This window comes from Ursus americanus, chromosome 25 (assembly GCF_024610735.1).
Source record: "Ursus americanus isolate L20-20 chromosome 25, mUrsAme1.1.p, whole genome shotgun sequence".
In the NCBI taxonomy this organism is placed as follows: domain Eukaryota; kingdom Metazoa; phylum Chordata; class Mammalia; order Carnivora; family Ursidae; genus Ursus; species Ursus americanus.
The window spans coordinates 20,893,902-20,917,897 of NC_142151.1; the positions used below are offsets into that span (position 1 = coordinate 20,893,902).

Consider the following 23,996-nt stretch of genomic DNA (forward strand, 5'->3'; position numbering starts at 1 on the left):
ATTATTTATTTATTTTAAAGATTTTATTTATTTATTTGAGAGAGAGAGCGAGATCATGAGTGGGGGCAGGGGCAGACAGAGTAGCAGGCTTCCACTGAGCGCAGAGCCCAATGCAGGGCTCTATCCCACAATCCTGAGATCATGATCTGAGGCAAAGACAGACACTTAACCCAGATACCCAGATCCCCCAGGAAATTCCTCCAAATTTAAAAATAAAACTACCGTATGATCCAGTAATTCCAACACTGGATATTAACCCTGAGAAAATAAAAACAATACTAGTTTCTTTTAGTAATAACTTTTTGAAAGCCAATATGCAGCTATAGACACAACTGAAAAGTAGACAAGTTAAAAAAAAAAAAGAAAGAAAGAAAGCAAAGACACATCCTTCACTCCACAATAACTACAGAGCTTTATTAGTGTTCCCTCAGATATATCCCATGGGAGTCCTATATTCCATGTGCTCAAGAGTACTCCCTATTATTGTGCAGGCAAAGAGACGGCATTCAGGTGTGATGATATCAAGCTAAATACATACTGGCACTGCTGAGTTCAAGGTCTACTGTTTGGGCCCTTAAGGCTGTGCTGGATCCCAGAGCCGAAGTAGATAACAAACCCAATCAGCATCCAGACACCAAACCGGGCCCAGGTGGCAGCTGTCATCTGCATCATAAGGCAAATATTCACGAAGATGCTCAGAAGTGGGAGGAGAGGCAGAGCAGGGACCTTAAAGGGAAGGCGGGTGGAGCTCTGTGGCTGTCTCCAGATGACCCCAGTGAGCCCAGTGATGAGCACCAGGAGCAGCACGACCACTGTGATGGGACCTGGGTCTCCAGAAAGCAGACCTAGCCAGTGGGCCAGCACCAGGCAGAGGAGAGTCAGCAGCAGAGCAAGCAGTGAGGAGCAAACATAGACAACCCGGCCAGAGAGTAGAGTGGGGGTGGGGCTGGCTGGAAAAAACAGTCCCTGTAGAGTCAGCTTCTCTGCTGCAGGTCCATTTTCCTCCTGCACCTGTGCTTCATTTCCCCCATTCTGCATCTCAGGCTCATACCTGAGGATGAGAACACTAAAAGCCAATAGGGAGAAAACTAGCAGCCCCCCAAATGAAATGAGGTCCAAGACATCAGTGAATCCGAAGAAGAATGTCATGATTGCTGCAATAATGCCAAAGCTTACAGTGGACACGATGCGGGCATGTATCCCGGTTTGGATCCTGGCAAGGACAGGGAACAGGAGGCCATCCTGTGCCATCATACGTATCACCCGATGTATGGGGAACATAAAGACTGAGAACCTTGCAGAAAGACTACAGAAAAATCCGAAAGCTACAACGTAGTAGGCAGGGGCCCAGCCAATATGGAAAAATGCCTCAGGCAAGGTGCTCCCAGGTCGAAGCCGGTAGTAAGGCACCATAAGTGTAAGTGCCGAAAAGACACCAAAATACACCAAAGAGCTGATGAGCAGTGAAATCACGATGCCCATGGGGATGGAACGCTCAGGGTTTTGGGCTTCCTCAACTTTGGTAATAATAATGCTGAAACTTACAAATGCATAGAAACAGGTAGCTGATCCTCGGAGAATCCCCGGAAAGCCAAAAGGCACGAATCCTCCAGAGCCCAGAAGGCCCAAGCCAGAGGTGTCATTGAGTCCAGCCTTTATGTAGTCCTCTTCTGTGAGCTTCCAATTGTGCAAGTCCCCCTTCATGAAGCCAGACATGATGACAAAACTGAGAACCAAAATGTTCACTGATGTGACCACATTGGTAACTAGGGAAAGCTGCTTAATGTTCTGAGTCAGCAATTCCAAGAGCAATAACACAAGGAACATAACAAAGAAGACTAGAATTTCTGCAAAGACACCAGGAACATGTGGTGAAATGGTCTCCTGGAAGGCCTGAGAAATCTTGTTGCCAAAAAGGTTGTCCAACGCTAAGGTCCAGGCCCAGATCCTAATGGCTATAGAAGCAACATTGGAGAGGATGAGGTTCCAGCCAGTGATGAAAGCCCAGATTTCACCCATAGTGACATAGATGTAGAGATATGAAGAGCCAGAATAGGTAACCCGGGCACCAAACTCTGCATAGCACAGCCCAGCCAACATAGAAGTTAGGCCTGCCACCAACAAGCAGATCACAATGGCTGGTCCTGCTTGACTGCCGGCCATCTCACCAGCCAGAATGTACACACCTATACCCACTGTGCGGCCCACACCCAGGGCGACTAAATCCAGAGTGCTCAGGCTTCTGGCAGGGGCAGTTTCAGCCACAGGTGGCTCCAGTGGACGTCTGCTTACCAGCTTTTGACCAAATCTGCAAAGTGCCTGACACAGCATTGTAGCTAGAATTGAAGAGGATTCTAGAATCAGGGAGCTGTAGCAAGCCCAGGGAGCAGACAGTCTCAGATCAGGTTCAGTGAGGTTGAGTTAAGCCAAGTTGCATTGGGGATGTTTCAGTTGGTTGCTCGGGCTTCAAAGCCGCTGCTTCATATTTCTTCTGGTATGTGCTCTCCCTCCATAATGCCAAAGACATGGTAAACAATAAATATTTACTGAACCCATTACTTAATCCACTAGCCAAAACTCAGAAATCACATGTCATCTGCTACAGCCCAACTATCACAGAAACTGACACCAAAAGACATCATAGAAAACTCAACCCTGCTTCCCCCTCCCCAGAAAAAGTACCACATACCTCCCAACATTCTCCTTTTTACACACCACATGACATAATCCCATTTGAGTTCATCTAACTCATGTAGTGTCATGTACTAATTAAGCTGTAAGGCATAACAGGGCATGAATGTACTGTGCAATAATTTTCACATGGGATGTGTGTGCAGGGCTTGAACGTGAATTATGACACATTAACTCACAGATTAGCAGGCCTCATTGTAATTACAGACCCATTTTCTAAATATCATCTGAGTTTAAAATATAAATATTGTTCCTCCAGTCTTAAAACCCTTGGCCCCAACATCAGCTAGCCAAGGTCAGATGGCACTTTGGCCCCCTTTCTCCTCATTCTGCATCATCCATTTATCTGTACTGATAGTCAAAAATGTACAGTCCACCCCTTCCCTTTCTGCACCTAGGTGGACAGGGGTGTTGTGAATAGAGAGGAGGAGGGAGAAAGGGGCAGCGCCTTCATAACCACCTGCAAGAAGGAGAGGACCAGGCTGTCCTGGGAAAGAAACACTGGAGAAATTGGGGAGGCAGGAAACCCAGGGTCCATCACTGAGAAGGGAGAGGAGCAAGGAAGGTGGTTTTGTGAATTCTGATATTCAATACATCTCACCCAAAGCAATCAGGAAAAATTCACTACATCTTTATGTCCACAGTTATGAGAGTGTGATGGATAGGGGAAAAGAAGTAAGTCGCCTAGTTCAGTAGCTCATGAACAAAACAGTTCCTTCTGTCTCCTCCCTTTCTGGGTTCCAGGAGAGAAGGTGAGCTCACTTCTGCAGACAGTCTCCTCACTGGCCACACTGTGCTCTCTACACACCCTGCGCTATCAGTGATGTCAGCTGCCAGGGGCCTGGAGAATCTGCCTTGTTCTGTGAGCTTGTAGTAAAACACTCTCTTGTAACCCTCTGTTAATTTTTCACAAGTTTTTTAACACCCACAAACCATTGTCTGAATATATCAAATATATTTTCTTAATGAACAAACTCCACATGTGTTTCCTCCTTCTCCCTCCTCTCCAGTTGCTATTCAAATGGCCCCCTCCTCAAGGGGAGCAAGGCTTTGGATGAACAATTCACAGCAATGCCCAGAAATGAGTAGTGGAGATCAGAGAACAAAGTCATGTAGCCCCCACTCTCCTCCCTACTCAGCCTTTGGTTTTGAGAGAATTATAGGAGATATTGTCAGAGGTTACTAAGGACAGAAAGGTCTCATCAAAATTGCAAAGTCTTCTCTATGGATTATCAAAAGGAACTCTTGGGTTATGGCCTGAACTTCTGTCTACAAATCCATCTAGATTCCTTATTTGCCACCCACCAGTTCCAATGTTATGATTTATCAACAAGCACATGAGATAGATAAGGAGGGTCAATTCTTAACTTATGGAATCTTTCTGCACTATTTGAGCTGTCCCCGACCCATGACCAGGCTTCAAACCCTTCCGTGGTTCCACACTGCCCTTTCTTCTCAATCCTTCCTTCCTTCATATTCTGACCTGTGCTTATTCCTCCAGCCTCATACCCAGCCCAGTTCCTGCTCCAGCTGCGAAATCTGACACTCACCCTCTTCCCTTGCCTCTATTGCCCCCTTACACTTAATATAATCTACATACCATTTAATATTGAAATCTGATCCGAAGTCCAAAATTTGAATACCAAATAGTCTTTATAAATAGCTAGCCTCAAAAATCATCCCCTAAACCTTGAGCCTCTTTGTTAGCCCTCATGAGACAATGAAAACAGTTTTATTCCATATAATTCGCCTTGAAACCCTAAGGACTCTAATTAGACACCCTCATCCATGCTGGTGCTAAAGACGCGGTGGTCCTAGGCTGACTGAGTTAGACCAGGCATCAAAAATGCAGGAATAATTAATAATAACAATAATAATCTTTTTATAATATTAATATCTTTGCCTACAGATGTCTCATCTTATTTCGGGAAAGGGAAGTGTTGGGTACTTTAGTGTTCGGAAAAATGACCATTATGGCAGAAATGCTGGATGTGAGTGCTGGCCCTTCCATAGGACTACATGAACTCAGGGAATTCTCTCACTGTCTCTAAGCCTCAGTCTCCTCATCCACAAGGGACCTCACCTGACATCTCTCACTGGATCAGCCTGAGAATTCAATGAGGAGATACAGACCATCACACACTGCTGGTGGGGGTGTCACTGGGGCCACCATCCTGAGGCACAATCTCAGTGGGATTAAGAATGCACACACCCTCCCAATCCGCAAACCCTGTCCCTCCAAGGTGCACACCCCCAGGAAACTCTCTCCTGAGTCCATAAGGAGCCCACATGAGCACGTTCATCACAGGACTGTTTGTGGTGGCAGAAGTGGGAGCTGTGCCAGCATCTGTTACTAGAGGAGTATATAAGCAAAATATGCCCTGTGCACAATGAAATATGACACAGCCGTCAGAGATTATAAACCAGATTCACAGACAGCAATTGGATAGGAACAATGTTAAGCAAGAAAATTAAAAGCAGGATGATGTGTATTGCCCAATGCCATTTATGTACATTTAAAAAACAGCCAAAAAATACTGTGTATTTGTCAAGGATATGCATATACTTTGTAAAAATGTCACATTATTCCTCTGCTAAAACCTTCCTTGTCTCACTTTTTATTCAGAATAGAAGCCAAAATCTGCATTTACAAACCTACAAAATCCTACAGTATTTGTCACTGACCCAGCTACCACTCAGCCTTCTATTTCTCTTCCCACTCATTTTTCTCTAGCCATTGGCCTCCTAATCACTTAGGCCTCCTAAAAGAGCAGGGAAGACCCTGCCTCAGGGCCTTTGTACCTATTGTCTTGTATAACTGCACTACTTCTAGTCCAGATATCCACATGGTTGCTTCCTTCACTTTACTTGGTGAAATAGCACATTTGTAGCACAGTCTTCCTGATTTCCTCCCGTAAAAAAACAGAGTCCACTCCTAAGCACCCATATGGTAGCTTATCCTCCTGCCCTATTTTATTTTCATAACGCTTACCATTATTTAACATACTATATGTGTTACTTATTTGGTCATGATTTGTCTTAAGCCAAAAGAATGGAAGCTCCTTGAAAGCAGGACTTTTTTTTTTTTTTTTTTTTTTGGTGTTTGGCTCCTGGCTGTATTCCCCACACCTATAACTGTGGCTGACACAGAGTCAGCACTGTATTTGTGGAATGGATGAATATATCTAAGTACACATACAGAGCATGGACTGGAAGAGCGTTTGTTAAATACACGAAAGCAAGTGCCTCCAGTGAGGAGGGGAAATGAGAATAGAGATAAGGATGAGCCGGGAAAATAAAACGCTTTGAAAAGGGGCCTGACAGGAAGTGATGGTGTGAACAAGCCATGACTGAGGGAGGGACTGACTCCACTCTGTGCACTGCACCTTCAACACAGGAATTGCAGGAGGTAATGTTGTGAGAGGTCCTGGTACAGAGCCTGATAAATGGCAGGCATTCAGTAGGTTTAATCTGAAGGGGAACTGGAATCCTGTAATGGTCAGGATGTGGAGAATACAGAGAAGGAACACCTGCTAGAAAGAGGGTGAAGAACAGGGAAGATGGGCACCTGTCCTACTAGTGCCCTCTGAACCCATTTCCCTTTTCCCAATTCCTCTTTCTCCTTCAGCTCCTTCAACAGTCCTTGGAGGCTCCTGTAGTTGGCACTAAGGACGCTTGTACCATGTTTCTCTCTCTAAGGTACTGTCCCCAGCCACCTACCTCCCAACAAAGACACAACAGTGGTTCTTCACATTTGTCGAACCACAGACCCCTCTGAGGTTGGTCACCTCAAAAAAAACAAAAAAAACAACAACAAAAAAAAACCTTCATGCACCCTTCTGAAGTCCATCCATGGACCCTGAGCAGGAATCCCAGAGGAAGACCATCTGAATGGAGGATCGGAGAGGGGTAATGCTTGATAATTTCTGTTTCCCTCATCTGTGTTGTGCAGGGTGGTCCTTGCACTCTTCCCACTTTTCCTGAAGATGAGGGAAAGTGGGCTTACAGACAAAGCATGAAGATACCAGAGAAGCAACCCAAAGAACAAAACATCTAAGAACTAAATAATCATATTTTATGACACCAACAGAAGCAGGCAGGACAAAAAATGAAAAAGCAAACTTACAGATTAGAAAACAAACTCATGATTGGGAATCCTCAGAGAGCCTACTACAAACCCAGTTTATAACAACACAGAGAAACATCGTCAAACGTCAAGTTCAGAAATGCCCTTCTCCATGCTATAACTTTGATTATTCCAATGGTTTATATTAGTCTAAATTCTCTGACCCAGCTGACAGAGTCCCACCCTAATTCTCCCCCTACCTTCAGACACATCATCTCCTTCCTAACTCAGCTCCTCACATCCTGACTTACCCTTCCTGGGATGAGCCTGTGGCCTGCGTAAGTACCTGCCATGGCAGGGATGCCCTCCTCACTCTTTCTGTCCAGACTTGACCCTGCAGCCTCTCTTGGCCCTATTCTACAACCTTCCCCGCACACCAAAGTAGCCTTTCCTAAGCCATGCTGACTGATCCCCATCTCCAACTTTCCTCGCCTTCCCACCAGCCCATTCCAATGGTCAGCTGAAACTAATTTTCCCTTTCTGTCTGCTGGTGTCCTGGGTGTGTCGCTTAAATTCCTTCACAGTCTAAAAGCTTCCAGAGGACTGGTCCAGGATCTATATGCCTCCTCATTCTGGATTCGACAATCCCATCTCCAAACCTCATTACACAGGACAAGGGTCTGCTCATAAGTGTACCAAGCAACCATAAGAGGCATTTAGGACAGAAAAAAAAAATGAAAATAGAGATGTATTGATTGACTACTACATTTTGACATTCCTAGAAGTAGGGCTTTTTTTTAAGACAAAGGGCCAAATAGAGGTAGAAACAGGAGACTAGAACATGCTCAATCATATGTTTCAAGAGCTTTTCCTGAGGGCATTTCCTGATGAAGACCCTGGGTCTGTGATGCTCAGTAGAGTTAGAAAACAGTCTCTTTCAAAGGTGGTGCTTGGCGCAGGGGAGGTTTTCAAGAAATGCAGAGAGGGGCCAGGGAACATGACAGCAGCTTGTATGAATCCCTGATGCCCCAGGCTCCCACTTCCCTCCCTCCTCCCTGTGTTTTTCTCATTCTCTGAGCTCCTTCCAAACTCCAGAACAAAAGTTCCATCCCAAGCGGTCAAAAGGAACTCTTGTCAAATCCAACAATCCACCCACTACATTGAAGACTGTCTTGCTTTCCCAGACAAGCCCCCTGCCACTCTCCTTTGTCCTGGAGGTCACTGTGTTCACTCCTCTGTCTCTGAGAAGGGTACTGCCCTCACTCTGGACTTTTCCTGCCAAAACATTTGTCCACGTCAGTAAGTTCCACTGGTTCCTGCAGTTGGGGGTTAACACTCCTGCCAGTCAGGAAATTGGCCTTGTGGCTCCTCCTAACCTAAACAGCTTCAAGGTTAGTGTGGACACCAGTTGCTTTGCTCGAAGTTTGATAATGACTTGAGAGGAAGGCTAATGAAGCTGTTCAATCATTATTTTCAAGTTCTCAAAGTTTCATAAATATGGACTTTATTTTTTTATAATAATCTTTTATTACGTTATGTTAGTCACCATACAGTACATCCCTAGTTTTTGATGTCAAGTTCCATGATTCATTACTTGCGTATAACACCCAGTGCACCATGCAATACATGCCCTCCTTAATACCCATCACCAGCCTATCTTTAAATACAAAGTCTCCAGAAATTATATCAATCCCTTTGTATCCAAGTACAGCTCCTTCCTGATCCCAGGGCCAATCAAACCAGTGGCTCAAACAAGTAAAACAATTTTTGGATACTTGAGCTTCCCCAGAGTTTCTCAAGTCCTCACTCAAGCAGCCCTGCAACTCAGGTAGGGGGCAGTCAGGAATAGAAGAGTTCAGGGTGAGAGCTTGAAATAGTAGTAAGTGTGGTGCATGTGTAACCAACACTTCCAGAGTGGAAACAGGTCAGAATACATACCAAAAGTAAACAGAGCAAAAGCCACTATGAACACTGGAGCTGAGTCTCATACCCAAGAGCAGAAGAAATTAGTTAATAAAACGAAATGAAAAAAGGAATCTGCCCATTTTCTCTGTTTGTGCCTTCTCTAGAAGTCTGTGTCTAATCATGGTCCTTCATTTATTCATTCAACAAATACACTGACCCCATTTATTCAGCACTGTGGATAAAACAAAGAAAAACACAAACACCATTCCACTCAAGTTGCTAACATTTCTGCAGTAGGAAGCAAAGAATAAACACATAAGGAATATATGTTGTGTCGGATTTGTAATCAGCACTGTGGAGAAAAGGAAAGTAAGAAAAGGTTAAGATGTGCTCAGAGTGGGTGTCGTGATTTTACAATGGGTGGTTCAAGACAGCGTCACCTTCACACTGTTGTGCAACCCTCACCACCATCCATCTCCAGAACTTGTGATTCTTCCTCAGCTGAAACTCTGTACCCATTAAACAGTAACTCCCCATTCTTCCCTCCCAGCCGCCCCTGTCAACCAGCGTTCTATTTTCTGTCTCCTAAAGTGATCATTTTAGGCACCTCATATATCTTGCCTTCCAAACCCAGCCTTCTTCCTCTCTGGCTCTATCTCAGTTTTCCTGCCAACTCTATAAACAGGAGAAATCACTTACCTGTGGGCTTTCTCTGACTCAGACGAGAAACACTTAGGAAGAAAGTGCAAGCAAAGCTCAGGGACCAGGAATGAGTTTGGCAAAGCAGAGTCAGGACACGGAGTGGAGCTTAGCAGGGCCCTCGGAGAGTTGAGGTTCTCAGAGAAGCAGGGCCCTCAGGAAGCAGGGGCCTAGGAAGGATGTGACAGTAGGAAGGAGGTGGTTTAGCTGGAATCCTGAAGGAAAGCTGGAGGTGGCAATGGAAGATAGTGGGGCCCTGCATGGGTGAGGAGATGGACTGAGGGCTTAAATGGGGCTTTGCTGGAGACATTTTGCAGCAAGACATGAATTTAAAATTAAACAAGCTTTCCAAGGTCGTGGGTATGGAGGAGGTCCTGGATGGCACAAGGAGAGTGTGGGGATCCTGGTGGAGCTCAGCCTGTGGTGATTTGGGGTGCTGTCCCAGATCCAGCTACAGAGCCCACTCAGCAGTCCTGTAAACAAGGACAGAAGCACCTCCCCCCACCCAGGTGCCTCTCCCAGAATCTCCTAAAGGTTCTTCTACCACCACCATCCATCCCTACTCTCTCAACCCCGGGTTCCTATCACTCCAAAAATAAAGGGAACTGGCTCAAGCTTCACGAGGAGGGATTTCCTCAGACAGTCAATCAATGTTCATAGCATATTCTAACTTAATGTGCATTGAGCCTTGTGCTGGAGGAAGTAACGAGAAAGACCCAGTCCCTGCCTACAGAGCTTCCTGCTCTAGACAATCATAACGTGGCACTTCTAAGACCCTGAAACAGTGACCAAAGGAAAGTGCTTCCTTCTTCCCAGAATGTGAATCTTCAGAGACAAGACTTCTCAGAGCTGGAGAAGGTGGGACCTACTTAGAGACCTGGGGCTGAATGCACAAGTGATGGACCAACAAACCATGGATCTCAAGGAAAAGGGGGCACCACAGCCTCTACTTGATAGTGCGGAGATGCCTCCAAGCCCTCAATTACCTGCGCTAAAGACTGTGGAACAGGTGGAGGGAGGGAAGAGAGGAGTGGCAGCAGGTCCCTAAAGGGACAGAGTCTATACTAACTATAGGAAGACAGAGCATTGGATTTGGAGCAGAAAGAACTGCTCCAGATCTCAGGAAGAGCCATCACCTGAGGAAAACCTACAAATCACACTGAACTTCCCATAACAGATCTCCAGGAGACATGGACCAAGGGCACTAATTGAGCACCTTCTGTGTTCCAGGTGCTATGCTGGGTAGTGGATGAGTGACCAGCCAAGACTTCAGAGCCAGAATTCCTAGAGGCAAAGGAGACAGACAGGATTGGCAGGATGGCTGTCATGACAAACAGTAAGGGAGACACATCTGGGTGTTTGGTCTGTGTCTGTTCCGACAGTCCTAGGCTGTCTCCCCCGTGTCCAGCTGGGATTTCCCCAGATGTGCATCTGCTTGAGGGCAAGAAGGGCAGGTACAGAGGAGGGTCTGTCTATCCTTGCATCTGGTCCCCAGAACAATCCCTTCCTCTTTCTCTCTGTGCTATTCACTGCCCACTGGGTAGAGGGTGGGAGGCTGGGGACAATGCCAGGGCTCCCGATCACTGGGTAATGAAGGCAACTGCCCCAGACACCCTCCTTCTATCCCTCCCACAGTCCAGCAGGTGTGCTATGATTTTGCTCCCGAGCACACCCCAGCCCAGGTGGCCCTGAGCCTTCAGGTGGACTTGCTCCCAGTTTCAGCTGCTTCCCAGGAGTCCGCCACCACAGCTGCTGCCCTTGCTGCTGCTCCCCTGGCCTGCCACCTCCACAGTGGACATAGCTGTGTCCTGTGTCACTGTTGCCCTGTCCCTTCTGTCATGGAGAACAAAAGAGCAAGGGAAACTACAGTGCACTCCAGTGGCAAGAAGTTCCAGAAATGCTGAAAACTCTAGAGGCACGAGGCCATCCACAGGCAAGCCAAGGCCTGCTGGGTAACCTCAGATGCTGAGATGCCCACTGTGGTGCCCCAGAGCCTTCTGAGTGTCCCCAGCTGAGCAGAGCAGGCAGGTGAGGGGAGATGTGGGTGCAGGTAGCAGGTGAACACAACTGTGTGGGAAAGTGCACCTGGAAGCACATCTGTGAGAGATGCAGCAAGCCCCCCTTCCAACCAACCCAAGCCTCCCACCAAAACCAACAGGAGCTGTGGCACTCAGAGTAGGAGCCGTGCCCGAGCCCAGTGTGCCAGCAGCGCCACAAGCACAAGGACCTGTGAGCTACCACGTGCGCACAGGAGGGCGCAGTGCACAAGCCCTACAACTGCTCCCAGTGTGGCCACAGCTTCTCCTGCAGGATCACCTCATCAGTCATGCTCACCGTGCGCTCCACAGATGACCCTTCACATGTGACACATGTGAGGCAGGTTTTCTACAAAGGATCAACTGCAGCACACACAGAACCGCACGAGGACAGGTGCAGGGTCATGTGTGTGGCGAGACGCCAAACACGGCTGCTATTTCCCACCACGTGCAGGTGTGATGCCAGGGTGACACCATGTCTGGGAGCTCTGCAAAAATGGTACCCATGAGATCTGTCCTAGGACAGCAGTGGTGAGAGTGGCAGTGGCACCCACCCCTAGCTGTGGGCTCCCTCTCAGGGCAGAAGGGGTGCCCATGAGCTCTCAGCCACTCCTCTCCCAGCCCTGGGGAGCTCTACCTTGGCAGCAGGGAGAGTGGAAAGGAGAGGAAAGTCCCCTGCTACCCTCTCCTCTTCCTCTCTCTCCCCACCATCTCCTCACTACTTCCCCACCAACCAAGGAGCCTCCAGAAGGAAAGGAGGAAGAGATGGGTTTTAGTGGAATTCACAGAGTTTTCACAATTTGTTTCTCCTGCTCCTTGCTTCTCCCCATCAGACCTGACCCCACACACACCTGTCCCCCCAGTGGTTGAAGCCCCCTGGACAGTGGGCAGGGGTGGCAGAGGACAGGAGCAGCCACTGCCCTCACCCCCTCTCCTCTCTTTACCCCCTGCCCTTCCAGATCTGTGAGCCTTCTCCTTGATGGTCCTTGCTCTCCTCCTTCCTCACCCCTCCCCACTACTGTCCTGCCCCTCCCCAGGGAGTTGGTGCTTTTATTTTTCAGGGGGAGGGAGGAGAGGACAGAGGGAAACCAGAGAGGGGAAAAGGTGAGATTAGAGAAGGGGCAGAAGCAGGGAAGGCGACCATAGTAACTTCAACAGGTGGGGTGTATGGTCGGGCCCTGAACATCTTCCTACCTGAGTATCTGTCAGAGTAAAACAGGTCAAGTAAAGCAAAATAAGGAGACACTAGGGCCAGAGGCAGGACAAGAGAAGGAATTCTAGGGTGCCAGTATGAAAGGGGGGTCCAGGGACTACAGGTGTTCCCTGGAAGTGGGGAGAAGGCAGCCACAGTCCCCCCCAACCTTCTTCCACCCCTGATACAGCCCTGGCCTTTTCTTTTTATCCCATCCTGCATGAGACAGTATGACCCTGGCCATGTCATCCTGCAGCTGTGTCCCCTACATGTTATACGCCCTTCATCCCTCCTTTTATGAGGACCACATTACAATGAAAGAAGAAGGAAAGAAAGAAAGAAAGGAAGAAGAAGAAAGAAAGAAAGAAAGAAAGAAAGAAAGAAAGAAAGAAAGAAAGAAAGAAAGAAAGAAAGAGAGAGAGAGAGAGAGAGAAAGAAAGAAAGAAAGAAGGAAGGAAGGAAGGAAGGAAGGAAGGAAGGAAGGAAGGAAGGAAAGAAGGAAGGAAGGAAGGAAGGAAGGAAGGAAGGAAGGAAGGAAGGAAGGAAGGAAGAAAGGAAGGAAGGGAAGAAAAATGAGAGAAGGAAAGAGAGAAGGAAACGAAAAGAACAGGCCCAGGGCTGGGGGTGCAGAGGATGCAGAGTTGGGGACATAAGTCTCTCCTGGAGGAGGGGACATGTGGGGGGACCTGTCAGGTGGAGCCCATCCAGGTGATGTCACATGGAGTGTCTGACTCTTGATGGGGAGGAGGGAAGAGGGGAGGAGACAGGGGTGTGAGCCAGAGAGAGAGAAAGAGGCTGAGAGACACAGAGATAAGAGAAGCAGGGAGAGAAGCAGGGAGAGAGCTGGGAGGGCAAAGAGGGAGCAGGGATGGGGGAGGCAGCACAGGAGACAGGAGGACATGCTGGGGAGACACTGAAAGGCTCAGAGGGTGAGACTCACACAGATGTGATGGGAAGAGAGACCCTCAGACACTGAGGGAGGGAGGCCGGAAGGGGGACAGCCAGAAGGGGGAAGTGAGGGCAGACCCAGTCCTGGGACATCTCAGACTACAGAATATTTGGAGTCAGAGAGACAGACAGACAGGCCCACAGACAGACAGATGTGCTGACAGAGATGAAGGTGAAGGAGGCCAAGATGGAAGGAAGCAGACAGGGCCACAGGGAGGAGGGGGAGGGAGCAGACACCAAGAGAGAAGGAGGCAGGTGTGCAGCAGGAGGGGGAGCCAGGCCAGGGAGGGGGCTGCACATTCGCTCCAGGAGCCTCTTCCCTCTCACCTGACTCCTGCTGAGCCCGGGCCCCTCTTAGGAGCTGCTGCTGCTGGAAGGGCCCAGAAAGCTGAGAGGGTGAGGCTGCTGCCAGGGCTGCCCCAGGCTCCCTCCCAGTGCCCCCCTGGGGCTCCCAGAGGCCCTGCATGGATATGGACACTGCCTCAGCTCCCCTCCCCCTACAGTGCTGCCATCCAAAGAGGCCTGAGCTCAGCCCTAATTTCTCAGAGGTCATACAGCCTGACACCCCCGTGCAGGTGAGTGGGACCAAGGAGAAAGAGAAACTGAGGCAGGCAGTCAAGGGAGGCTGAGTAGCCCTGGAGAAGGTGCTGGACACACTGGACAGGGATCCCACGGAGGAGAGGGAAGAGAGGTGAAGGCCTGGGACTGGGTCTGAGTTGAGAGCTGAAGAAGCACCAGGCACAGTATGAGCAAAATAAACTACTAGTGACAGTCCATTAACTTGGGGTCAATGGTATAGACAGGTTCTGAGCAGTCAGGATCAATGCCTTCAAGCAGCTCCTCACTAAAGGGCCCCCACAAATATACATATGAACCCACACAAGGAGACACTGATGCAGAGAATAGCAACACTGGGATCAGTGTCCATGCTGGAATCGAGGTTTTAAGGGACCAGTGATGAAGCGTCCATCCAAGAGTATGAAGACCTAAGACTTAGCATGGCAGCTGGGCCCTGCTTTTTCCTCCAGGCTTTCTTGATGTTCTGCAAAGATCAGCTCCCCCAGCTCCTGTCAGAGCTAGGGAAGACCCCTAGAACATTAACTCAAACAATCTACAGGGGAATAGTTCTCCCTGCCCCCTTCCCTGCAGCCACATTTGAAGGTCCCAGAGGCCAGATGTCTGCTGACACCTAGACCAAGATGTCTCTGTAGCAGCAGGAGGGAGGGTGGAGAGGGAACCCTCCAGAGAAGTCCTGCAGGGAAGACCAGGGAACAAAACCCACCACGTCCATCCCACTACCATGCACACATAAAAGCATAATAACATTCAGAATGTTCAGGGCTTCCATGTAACTATAGCCGGGAGCTGCGTAATTAAGTTTCTTCTCCAAGTCCTATCCATTACTCTCCTTCTCCCCCACGGATACACATCTTTCATAAAACACATTGAACCAGATCCTGGACTTCAGAAACTGCCTCCACTAGAGAAATGGACTTAATTTCAGCAATAAAATTTAGAGTAAGCTTTGGAAAGGATTTCCTTAGAGCTCTGTTTGGTAAATGCTACAACCAGAGAAACACACAGGCACATACACTTATCACACCGCCACAGCAAAGGAAAGCCTCACTTGACTGCTATTTCTTTGCCTGTGGGATGGGCCCCAAGATGACTTGAACCCACATCAGGAAACACAATACAGTATCTATAAACATGAAGAGATGAATTCCCCTCTAACCCTGAGCTGCAGGAGGGAGATGACGGTTTCCCTCCCCCATCATGGCAAACATTCTGAGGAAGGATGACGCAGCCTGGAGGGAAGAGCCCACATGCAGATGCCCAGTTTGCTGTCCTGTCCCCCAGACCCCCCTCTCCTGCTGGATCTCCAGCTCTCTGCACTTCTCATTGGACTTCCCCTGTGATCCAGCCCAGGGGGAAGGAAAACATAAAAGGAGGAGAAGACAGGGCCCTGCTCTCTGGGATGTCAGAAGGGAGGCACAAGGGGAGAAACCATGGAAACCATGGGGGAAAAAAAAAAGGCATGCAAGTTAACAGAGTGTTGCCTGATCCTTCAGTGCTGACGGACTCCGGAAAGGAGGATGCAAGCAGAGATGGAGAGCAGCAAGCAAGAACAGAGGGAAGGAGATGCAGATTGAGAGGCTGCGGGTGCACAGGGCTGGGAGACAGGAGGCTGGTGTGCTCAGGAGGTCTGCAGAGAAGAAGCTGAGAAGACATCAGAGATGAGGGTGGGGATGTAATAAATGCCTGATGCTCTTAGATTTATCAGTCTTGACACCTGTGCAGGGTTCTTCTGCATGAATCTCCTTTTCTCCTCAATAACAGGCTACAGAAGCAGGGGTTAGTGCTGCTATTTTACAGATAATGAAACTAAGGCACAGAGAGGGTTAGTAACCTGCCTCAAGTCACAGAGTGGGTGAGGGGCAGAGCAGAGAATCACATGACTGCATGTGGGGCCCCCTCCAGCAGGCTCTGGCCTTGGAAGCAGCCAGGTTGGGGGCCCAGGTGTCCGGGAGCAGGTTCTCCCCAGAGGGCCAAAGCTCTGCCTCCTGGGCCCTTCTCAGCATGTCCTGCCCAGAGAGCTTTGCCAAGTTGAGGCCTCAGCTGGGGAGTGGGGAAGGAATACCTTACCCTCTGATGATAACAGGCTGAACCACAGCATCTATGGAAGATCCGTGAGCTTTAAACACAGAATTCCCTCCATGGAAGGGGCGGGTGAAGGAGAGAGCCCGGAGAAAGGTCTCAGATTCTTCAGTCTTCCCATGACCCCTCCCCACTCCATCCTTGTCTCCTTCTTACTCTTTCTGTCTTCAGATCCCAAGGGGCCTCCTCCCCACCTGTCCAGGCCCCTGCAGCTGTCTCCCCCCAGCCATGGCTCCCTAGCCTGTGCGGTCCACGCTCAGTTGTCCTCACAGCCTAGGAGGACGCATCAAGGCCAGGAAGTCAGCCTCGCTCCCAGCGTCCTGCCCGCCCAGCCCAGGGTCACCGCGGAGCTACAACCCTGGACATTCTACACTGTGACCCCGCATCCAGCAGACCCTGCTTCCTCCATCCCTCTGCCTCCCTCACACACATTCCCCAACACACACACACACACACACACACACACACACACACACACACACACAGGTCCTCCCCCAAGGTCACGCACTTCCTGAAGCTCTGGCTTCTCTGATCCTCTCCTCTCCATGTTCCTGCTCCTTGCTGACTAACTGAGCATCATTCTCCTTGTCTCCTCAGAAACCTTCTAGACTTCTGTGTCTGCCTCCATCGTCCCTCCTGTGGTCATTGCCTGTCTCCCATCATCTGAGTCACGGGGTCTGGTCCACTTGCCCTTGACCCACTCAGCTCACACACATTTGCTGAGGGAGCGCCCAGAGCGCTGTGTCTCTCTGTCCTGCTGTCAGCTCCTCTCCTAACTGTCAGGGAGCCCCCCAGGCCAGGACCCCTGCTCCTCCCGCTGGGTCTCCCCTGGGTGCCCACCACACACAGAGAGGCTGGAGTGGGGGATTCACTGCTTCTGCTCCCAGCAGAAAGGAGGGAACTGAGACAGAAACCCAGGCAGGGACACGTGAGCCTCCACTGCCCTGTGAGCCTTAGTGTCAGCACAGCAGGCAGCTGGAGGGAATCCCTGTCTAGGGGGCCGTGCTTTCCTCTAGAAATCCCAATGCACCTGTGTGTTGTGCATGTGTGTGTGTGTGTGTGTGCACGCACCTGCCATGCAGGGAGGGGAGAGGAGGCTGTGGGTGTGAGGCTCCAGGAGTGCAGGTCCTCTCTGGAGGGGAGAGTCCTGGGGGAGCTGGACTCGCCGACCCCCGCCAGCTCCCAGCACACATGGGCCATGACCACAGGGACAGAGGGCAGCCAGTGCGGCCAGCGCAGGATGGATGCAGGTTGGCCTTTAGGCAATGCCTCCTTCCTCCCTGGGTGTGAATTTGCTCATTCACATGGGTTCCTGTGTCCTGTGGTTCAGTCCAGTCTCTATCCTCCCTGCTTGTCCACACTCACAGGCATTTCCTGTGTTCAGAGCTTAAAGCTTTTCTTAGGCTGAACCATATGGAATTCCTGCTAGTCAGTGAGTTTTGGCTTCTACAGTCTATTACTTTCACTCTTCTCTTTCCTAAACATGTTTTTGCCCCCAGGCTAAGGGGCCAGGGGAGCAGAGTGAGGAAGGGCAGACAGTAAGAGCTCACAGTTACTGAGCACACACTGTGTGCCGAGTCTGTGGCCTTCCCAGCACAGCACTGATGCTCACTGCAGCCCCATGAAGGATTTCCTGCAGCCTGACAGGTATCTCCACCTGTTACAGGTGAGTGAGTCCAGGTGAGGAAGCTACATGGGGAGGAATAGGGCTGGGACCCAACTCAGCACCAGACCTCCTGCTTTCCCACCGCCCACCCACCAGCAGGGACATCCTGGCAGAGCCTGGGAGCCAGAAGGCCATGCCTGCAGCTTCAGAACAGGGAGAGAGGTGGAGACAGGCCACACTGGGACTCTGTGGGGGGCAGGAGAGCCCCATGGAAGGGGCGGGGCAAAGCCCTGGGACAACTTTTGAAACTGAGCGGGAGAAGGGCCAGTGTGAGAAAGAACCAGGGCAGAAACACAGGGAGGGCCTGGAGGGAACCTGGGAGGTGGTGGCCCCCAGCCATGGGCAGAGCGCGGGAAGGCAGGAGCTCCTGCAGAGGGAGACCAAGTTGGGTGTAGACAGAGCAGAAGGGCGGTGACAGGGAGGAACCAGGCTGCAGAGTCAAAAGCAGCAAGGAGGGAGCGATAACGTGGGCCTGGGGAGCAAAGATAAAGTCCAGGGAAAGGATGGAGAGCAGGAAGGAGGGAGAGAGCCTGTGGAGATGTGGGCCTCAGGCGCATAGAGGGAACTCGGGGTGGAGGCAGCTTCGGGAGAAAGGGAGCAGGAGTGGCCACAAAAGGGGCATGAAGGGGGGAGGAAGGGACCTGGCAGAATCAGTAAGGGTTGATGGAGGGGCACACACACACACACACACACACAAAGACAAACTCACACACAACACACACACACACACACACACACACACACACACACACACACACACACACAATACACCAAGCCAAAAGGAGCAATTGTCTGGTCTGAAATATCTGTTCCCCATTCTCTTCCCTTCCCCTCTCGGCCACCTGGAGAGAATGTGCTCTAAGTCAGGCCTTGTGCCTGGAGTCCTCCCTAAGCTGAGGTGGCTGTCCTCCCCTCCATCTGCCTCCACCTAGCCCAGAGCAGGACACCAGGACACCCACCCCTAACTGCCTAGCCACTATTCCCCCACCCCACCAACCCCACACACCCTCTCTTCAGCCAGGGCTCCCAGGTCTCTGACCCCTCACCTTGCACACCAGCCTGAGTGCCTGCATTCTGGCAGAATCTTAGGTGACCTCTTGAAGCTGCCTGAGCCTCTCCAGTCAGCTTAGTGGTCCTTAAGCTTTAGCCAGCACCCTGAGCCCACATGATGATTAACTAACCTTTCTCGGTATCCCCATAGATCATGTCTCTATTCCTAGAAATGAACAGGCTACTTCTGCACATCATGAAACAGAAATCAGAGCCTCTTGCACAACCTCCCACCCTGTACTAAGGAGCCAGACCCCCTGCACAACCTCAGAGCACTGAGATGATGTCTGTAGCTGGTACCACGGAGGCTGCATGAAATCAAGAAATGTTAGGGACCACTGGACCCCCTTAATTGATTAATTGCCCTAAGCTCCTTTAAAAAGCTCTGAGCCAAGCAGAAACCTGGGATATGGCCTTGGACAAGTGTCTGCCTTCTTCCCAGGTAGGCAGGCTCCTGAATAAAGTTCAGATAGCTTTCCAATCCAAACTCCTCTCTTGAGTTTTGGCTTTTGGAGCAACAGGCAGCTGAACTCGGGGTTTCAGTAACAAATTTTGGCAGGCAGCCAGAAGCCAAGGACCCTGTGGCATGCAGTCCCTAGGAATCCCGAGGTGGAGCCCTTGCCCTGTACCAGCCCGGGGCTTCCTCTTTAGTAGATTGGGCGAGTACCTTGGAAGACCTCAGGACATTAGCTGCTCCGGGCTAGTAGGTCTCTGGGAGGGAATCTGAGGGATCTATCCCTGAAGCCTCCCGGACTATTTTTGTGTCAGTGAAACTCCCTGCTGATTCCTGACCCTTAGAGCTGCCAATGTTGCTTTTTGGTTGGAGTGGAAAGGAAAAGAGCCTGTGGGGAAGCTGAGGAGTTCTGGACCACATGAGTCCCTCCGATTGCACACTGAAGCGAGTTTCTCCTTCGTGAAGCACTGGGCCTTCTTGTTTCCTTTTCCTGCATTTCCCATTAGAACATCTCGGCTCTCCGGTGAAACTAAAAGGGACTTGAATATGGGTCAATTTATATGGAATTTGGAACAGCTCTGTTGTGGTATGTGTGAAGAAAGTATGAGTTGTGTTTTGTTGTGTTAAACTTGTGTAAAATGGGAAATTCCATCTCTATCCCACCAATAGCCCACTGGGCCACATTTGGAATAATTGGAAGGAACATAGCCAGGAGCCTATGACTAAGAAAAACATACATCTTGCTATGTATTTTAAGCTCAGAGGAAAGATGACTACGAAATAGCTGTCTTGGATCTCTTCCTCCCATTGGGTTGTCTCCAGATGGGGGTTTGGTTTGGCTCTGTCAGCTTGTGTAGGGAGCCTGTTGGTTCAGTCAGTGGAACTCTGACTTTGGTGGAGGAACCAGAAACTAGGAAGCATTTGGTTCAGTTGGTAAAGCCTCAATTTTGGGGGAAAAAAGAATGCCAACAGATGTGCTCTGAGCTTCATTTAGTCCAAGATTTGTTTCCACTGTGTTCTTTCTGAACACTCCTTCTGTTCCCAAAGAAAGTCCATCTGGACATATGTTAAATAAATGGTGCAGAGGCCTGAAAAGAAATTGGATGATTGATAGATAGATAGACAAATGATTAGATAGATAGATGATAGATAGATAGATAGATGATAGATAGATAGATAGATAGATAGATAGATAGATAGATAGATGATAGATAAATAGATAAATGATAGATAGATAGATGATAGATAGATGATAGATGATAGATAAATAGATCCACCCAACCTGGTTTTGCAGGACTCAGAGAGACAGGAAACCAGAAGAATAAAAGAATGTGAGTCCAAATTTTGTATCTGCTTCTGGTTGTTCTGTAGCCAACCTTGCTCCTTGGTGTCCTCCTCCTCCCTCTCCTCTTCCTATTGTTTCTGCCCCATCGTGGGTTTGGCTTATGTAGCTGGCTCCATCCTCAGTGCCAGGGGCGCCATAGGCCTCTGCTCCTCCTACCCTCACTATCCAGGACCAAAAAGGACCCTAAGCTCTTGGGCCCCTTCCTCATGAGGTTCAAGCTAAATCCCTCCCAAATCAACATGAAGGGGTCCATGGGCTCCCCTGGACTTAAACCTCCCACCTCAGATTTCCCCACAGGTTCCCAGGTAAAAAAGTGACAGTGGGGAACACATTGATTGACTTTTAACAGAGACAGGTGCAACATGTTCCATAGTAAAGCTAATGCAAGTTTGTTGGTTTAATTCAAATAGATCTTTAGAGTTATCAGCATTAAGTACAAAACTTTTATTCTACCAAAGTTTAGTAAAGGTCAAAGGAGCTCCTGTTATTTCTGTTGCAAATCATATGGAAAATGGTGATTTAAAATGATGGTTAATTGTGTCTGTCTCATACAGTTTTCATCAGTAATTGATAAGAACAAGTAGGTTGAATAAACACAAAGGTTCATAGCTTTCGAAATCTCTGGCAAACTAAGACTTTAAAGTTTTGTTAAGTTAAACAATAAATTGCACTGAATTCATTGACTACCTAAGTTTTTTTCCAGAAACAACAGATCACTAAAGTATTGCTTACTGAACATAGTTTATCTGCTTTCTTCTTATTGCACAGAAGCTGAAGATACTCAGGTCTGTTGGTAAACAGGCCTTATGCTTTATTAAAAAGATTGTACTATGGGGAAGCATGATTCTAGAGCGTATTCATAGATTTCTGATCTAAACAATTCTGGTGGAACAGACAGTTCACAATTGGTTACTGCTTACTTTTCCCTGGAGACTAAGGCTTCTAAGAGATAAAATTCTGCCAAATGTCATTAAAACTGATGGAAAGGGTAAGGAAAGCATCAGTATGTGGGAAAGTAGGAGATGTGTGAGGAAGGTATAAGAAACAAGAATATATATATACTTTTTTTTTTAAGATTTTATTTATTTATTCGACAGGATAGAGACAGCCAGCGAGAGAGGGAACACAAGCAGGGGGAGTGGGAGAGGAAGAAGCAGGCTCATAGTGGAGGAGCCTGATGTGGGGCTCGATCCCATAACACAGGGATCAAGCCCTGAGCTGAAGGCAGACACTTAACTGCTGTGCCACCCAGTCGCCCCTAGAAACAAGAATATATTTCTGTTGAGGTCAAATAAAGTAATTTTATCCTAAAATCAGACTATTTAGAAAGAGAGGGCTTAGGACAACATCTAATGAAAAAGAAAGTTGTAGAAGGTTTGTGAAGGGAACCTTTGGAAAATAATTTTTTGTGTGGTCAGGACTGACTCAGATTGAAATGACTAGATGTTAAAAGTACACTGGTATTGATAAAGGAACAGAAGGCAAGCTGAGGACAAAACAGAAACTGACACCCCGCAAATCCCCCCCATGGGGTGTACATGACATTCCTCAGGCACTCCTGGCTGCCTTAAAGGACAAAGAAATAGTTAACCTTTAGATACCACAATGCTGCAAGACTTGAGTCTCCCTCAGTTTGCAAATGTCTTAGCAGTTTACAAGAACAAAGCATTTCTATCAATAACCCAGCTTCCGCAAGGGAATGTAGATACAATGAAACATCCTTATAATCTGCAGCCTCCAGGAAGTTCCCAACCATCTTACTGTTAATGCCTTGCTAGAGGGGAAAAAAAACATTAACTTGACAATGTCAAGGCCTCCCGTATCCTGTGAATCTTCTTTAACATATGAAAGTACTTTCTCAACCTCCCTTTTTCCTTACCTTCCCCAACCCCATGGTATATCATCAGCCACCCCTCACAACCCAGGTGCAGCTGCTCTTTCTGCCCACGGGTCCTGTCCCCCTGCTTTAATAAACCACCAATTTTGCACCAAAGACACCTCAAGAATTTTTGTTTTGGTCGTCGGCTCCGGACTCCACCCCACTGAACCTCACATATATTCCCCAACCCCATCAGGTATAAGATTGAAATCCTGCTTTTCCTTCTGTTAAAAGACCAAGTTTTCTTAGATTGTTGGCTGCTCTTGATAAGAAATCGTAAATTACTTTTTTTTTCTTTTCTTTGTCTTCCCTGAAAACCAGGTTCTGTGTTTTATCTTATCAGGTCTTTGATCACTTACAAGAACTAAAACTTCTCAGTATTAAAGGAACTAAGTTTGCGAACAACCATAACCCTCTGTGGAATCTCTTACTGCCAGCTTGGTTAAATAGATGATAAAAATTAAGTTTTGTAATGATCTCTAATCCTTTTTAGGTGTGTGCTTTAGAACTTTCTGAGGATTTTAACAAACTTCCCAAAATTTGCATTGTAAACGAAATCTTTTGGGCTTGTTTATTTGTTATGTTAAATTACATGACAAGCATTATCAAACACAATGATGATACACCTTCTTAAGTTAGCGTGAGTACATGCTATAAGTGTTCCAGAAATTTTAGGAAATTCCTGAATTTTAATATGTCCTGGTTATGGGTCATCACTTGACATTCTTACTTTTGTAATGCTGTGTGTCATAGAAGAAACCCCATTTCCTTCTCAAGTGCATTATGGTGAACTCTCATCAGATCTTGAAGCATGTCCATTTTTGAATCTTTTGTCCTTTATACTTATTGTTCTGATGCTCTTGCAAAATGTGTTTCATCTTCAAGAAGATTCATGGAAAGGACTTTTGACAAATGCAGGGTTTTGATATCTAAAAATCATAAAACTAGACAGGGTAAGAATTTGTGGAACTAATGGAGAGGCTGCACTTAAACAGAACAAGAATTAGTGATCTGGGACTGAATGAATTGAGAAAGATGATTATACTTTTTAGGACTCTTACTTGAAACATTGCTGGTTTTGTAATGTTGGCTCTTCCAGATTTAAGGAAACTTTCTCTTAAGATATGTATGTCTTACAGAAACATGATAAAATATTCCTTTGTGAACAAATTGAAACATTTAACTTTTCTCTCAACCTGAACCCTCCAGATTCAGAAACTCTCTGTGAATATTCTTTCTTTAATGGTAGTTGCAGGTCTTTGCATAAGGTCAGTAAGAATCTGTTCTCCTTATGACAGGACATCACTGGAAACATTGGTTATTTTACCAAGGCTCTGACTGGAAGGTCATGTTTGAGAGAGACCTGCATAGACTCAGATATGACCATGGAGCTTTAAGGAACTAAGG

At 48.1% G+C, this 23,996-nt stretch overlaps 3 pseudogenes across 7 annotated transcripts in view; all 3 read right to left on the minus strand.

Annotated features, from left to right (window-relative positions):
- Positions 1 to 9,496, minus strand: part of LOC123781788 (cationic amino acid transporter 3 pseudogene) — a 60,507-nt pseudogene extending 51,011 nt beyond the window's left edge. Inside the window, exon 1 of one of the 3 annotated variants that reach the window (XR_015721633.1) lies at positions 9,362 to 9,496. The product of XR_015721633.1 is annotated as a cationic amino acid transporter 3 pseudogene, transcript variant X5 (transcript). Of the gene's footprint in view, positions 1 to 1,545; positions 1,667 to 2,292; positions 2,432 to 9,361 lie in introns of those variants that run through there. The other 2 variants (XR_015721632.1, XR_015721634.1) reach the window with 2 other exon arrangements.
- The window catches only part of LOC123781731 (cationic amino acid transporter 3 pseudogene), a 187,530-nt pseudogene that overhangs the window by 100,802 nt on the left and 62,732 nt on the right, over positions 1 to 23,996 (minus strand). The window contains exon 1 of one of the 4 annotated variants that reach the window (XR_015721625.1): positions 9,362 to 9,474. The exons of 2 other annotated variants lie outside the window; for them this stretch is intronic. The product of XR_015721625.1 is annotated as a cationic amino acid transporter 3 pseudogene, transcript variant X4 (transcript). Of the gene's footprint in view, positions 1 to 1,545; positions 1,686 to 9,361; positions 9,475 to 23,996 lie in introns of those variants that run through there. One more of the 4 variants, XR_015721624.1, reaches the window with a different exon arrangement.
- Positions 399 to 2,331, minus strand: LOC123801680 (cationic amino acid transporter 3 pseudogene; annotated as a pseudogene).